Source organism: Zingiber officinale, chromosome 11B (genome assembly GCF_018446385.1).
Source record: "Zingiber officinale cultivar Zhangliang chromosome 11B, Zo_v1.1, whole genome shotgun sequence".
Taxonomy (NCBI): Eukaryota; Viridiplantae; Streptophyta; class Magnoliopsida; order Zingiberales; family Zingiberaceae; genus Zingiber; species Zingiber officinale.
In genome coordinates, this window is record NC_056007.1 from 82,178,463 (window position 1) to 82,182,170 (window position 3,708).

Consider the following 3,708-nt stretch of genomic DNA (forward strand, 5'->3'; position numbering starts at 1 on the left):
TTTATTGTAATTAAATTTCCTAATTTGCCTAGGCCAAGGAATATAAAAGAAGGGGTGAGGGTGCCTTCATGAGACACAACATATATTATTTCTCTCCCTCTTTTGTTCCTTGGTGTGGCCGGCCATCCTCTCCCTCTCTTCCTCTTGTGGTGGCCGAACCCTTCTCATCCATTGGAGCTCTTGTGGTGGCCGGATACTACTCGGAGAAGAAGGAGAGAAAGCTAGCATCTCTTGAAGCTTGGTTAGTGTTTTAATTTTCTTCCTTGGTGAAGCTTCCTCTTTGTTGGCCGAACCTAGCTAGGAGGAGAAGAAGGTGATTGGTGGTTTCTCGTCTCGGAAGATCGTTACCCACACAACGTCCGAGGTTAGAAGAGGAATACGGTAGAAGATTAAGAGGTTTTTCTACAAGGTATAACTAGTACTTTTTCTTTCCGCATCATGCTAGTTATTTATGGAAATAATACCAAATACAAGAGGCTTACGTTCTAGAATTTCGAATATGTTTTTCGATGTTGTGTTCTTTTGTTTTTTCTTTTCCTTGTGATTTGATTGTTCTCTTTGGTTAACCTAAAGTTATTTTAGGAAATTAAATATTATCTTTCTATAAAAGGTTTTGTCTAGTCGGTGGTGGTTGCTCCCATATCCAAGAAGGTCATGTGCCTCGCCACGTCAGTACTGAGAACAAATTATGGAAATTAATATTTAATGGAATTAATAACTTAAGGAGACTTGGGTCGAACGTGTTAAGTTCAGCAGGAGATCCAAGTCAAAACCTAAAAGAACAAATAGATTAAGTTTTGGATCAAACGTGTTAAGTTCCGCAGGCGATCCAAAATTTAATTTAAAAGAACACATGGTAGCTAGGAAAAGGTTCAGACCTTTGTACAAAATTTTTGTACAGTGGAACCTATAGGTTTTCCGAGTAGCAACCAACAATTGGTATCAGAGCCAGGTTTTTGCCTCTATGTATTTGGTATTTAGTTTAATTATGCACATGTCATACATAATTTAGGCAGGTTAATAGTAGGATGTGCTAACTTTGTGGATGCAGGATCCAACTATTATGGCTTTTAGTTATTATGTGTGTGATTGGACCCTTGGACATGTCAAGGGCATTTATATGTGTGTGCATGATTGTATTAAAATACAGCAGGAGTTGTATTTAGTTTTATTAGGATTTTATTTTTGATCTAGAAACATGTACATTCCTTTTATGGAATATAGGATCAAAAATGTAAAATTCTATTTATGTCGCGGATCGAATCTTGCAAAGCGTGGAAACTTCTAAGGGCCAGAGGCGCAGCGGAACTAGGAGCAAGATGGATGCGACAGCTAGACCCAGTGGCGGTGGCCAAATATGGCAGCAGCTTGGGATGACAACACACGGAGGACAACTAGAGATAAAAGTCATAATAGTTGAAAATTAGTTTCTCTATTTATTGCTTTTATATTGTGCTGTGTGTGCATGTTAGTTTACAAGTAAAGTAGGCTAGCATAGTTTAAATTCCTCATTTATAAATAACTAAGTGGGAGAGGGATTTTTAAATAAATCTCATGGTCTCCATTACTGGTTTGTAAGTGATGCAAACAAGCTTGCGCGTTGGCTCTGAGTGCCTTCCTCCATAACGGATGAGCTTGTTTGCGGATCACTAGAACAGACTTCCATTTTTGGATGACTATAGGAAGTTAATTAAGAGCGTGTGATCTTCCCCAACAGAAGGGGTATAATCTTATTAATGGACTTAGTGTCAAGTAATGGTATACACTTAGACACATCTAATAGTATCCTCCCCAACGGAGTCACTGCTATTATTTGTGTGACCAAATAATACCAACTATTAATTTTATTTGTCAAAAGTTAGGTTGACAAGATAATAAAATTAATGGGTTAAAACCCTCCTTTTACAAATGTTGAATTTGTATACGTCCACACTAACGTGGCATATAAAATTCACGGTGTTATGAGGTGTTGGTTAATTTAAAATAGTATTGTTTGAGGAATCAATATTATTCTAAATTTAGAGTTCTGACCAAAAGTTATTTGTGATTCTTAGGATGACTTTCAACCCACTGTCCATCATACTTCAACAGAATAGACTTACTGGACCTAATTACATAGATTGGAAAAGAAACGACATTGTTCTTACTGCTGAAAGCTATAAATTTGTCTGACCGAGCAGTGCCCTGAAGCACCTATTGGTGAATCTACCCAAGAGGAGATTGAATTTCATAGGAAATGGGTAAAAGCGGATGAGATGGCGTGGTGTTACATTTTGGCTTCAATGTCAAATGTATTGCAACATCAAGATCAAGATTTACCAACGACTATGATATTATGAACAATCTCAAGGAACTCTTTGGTCATCGGGATAGGGCTTCTGGGCAAGAAGCCATGAGAAAGATAATGGCGCCACCATGCAAGAGGGTACTCTGTAAGGGATCATATCCTAAAATGATGGCTTATCCGAACAGATACTGATCCTTGGAGGAGAAATTGATGGGAAACCCGGATCGATATGATCCTCCAAACGCTACCTAGAAGTTTTGAGCGGTCGACTGAACTATAATATGAATAAAAGGATTTATTCATTAGGGGAACTACTGACAGCAAGCAGCAGAAGGATTATTCGTCACAATTCTCAAATTCACTATGTTGAAAATGATTCTACTTCTAAACCGAGAGGAAAGAAGAAGAAGAAACAATCTCAAGAAAGAAAGTGAATAAATCTCAGGGAATAAAAAGTGAAGAAGAAGAAGGGCAAGTGCTTCATCCGCAAGCAGGGAAGGCAGGCTGTCCTCGTAGGAACCAAAACAAAGGTATATCTCATGCTCTAGTTGTTGAAACATGTTTAGCGGTGTTATCTACCAACACCTGGTGTGTAGATACGGAGCCATTGATCATGTCTGCAATTCCTTGCAGGGGTTCCAGGAAACACGACTATTTGAAAGGGAGATTACCGTCTACATGGGCAATGCTACTAAGGTGGCAGCTGTTGCAGTGGGAGACGTCTACTTATCTTTTAGTAGAAATAGAAATTTGGTTTTAAGAAATTGTCTTTATGTACCCGGTTTTAGAAAGAATTTAATTTCAGTTTCTAAACTGTTTTTAGATGGATATTCAGTTTCTTTCAGTAACGATGTAGTTATTAAAAGAAATAAAGTGATTATCTGTTCTGGTGCATTAGTTGACAATTTGTATATTTTAAATCCAATTTCTTCCACAAAGCAATACATGGAAATTTATAACTCATCTTCTAATTCTAATATGAGAAAAGAACCTTCGGAAATGAACCAAGCATATCTTTGGCATCTAAGGCTTGGTCATATTAACTTAAGTAGGATTCAGAGGCTTATAGCCGATGGACTTTTGAGTTCATTAGAGTTGGAAAATTTTCCAACTTGTGAATCCTGCTTAGAAGGTAAAATGACCAAAAGGCCGTTCAAGGCCAAGGGGTATAGAGCCAATGAAGTGTTAGAATTGGTTCACTCTGATTTGTGTGGTCCTATGTCTGTCCAAGCAAGAGGAGGCTTTGAATATTTTGTCTCTTTCATAGACGATTATTCAAGATACGGATATATTTACCTAATGCGCCGCAAGTCCGAGTGCTTTGATAAGTTCAAAGAATACAAGGCTGATGTGGAGAAACGATTAGGTAAAGGTATCAAGACACTACGATCTGATCGTGGTGGCGAATACCTCTTAGGAGA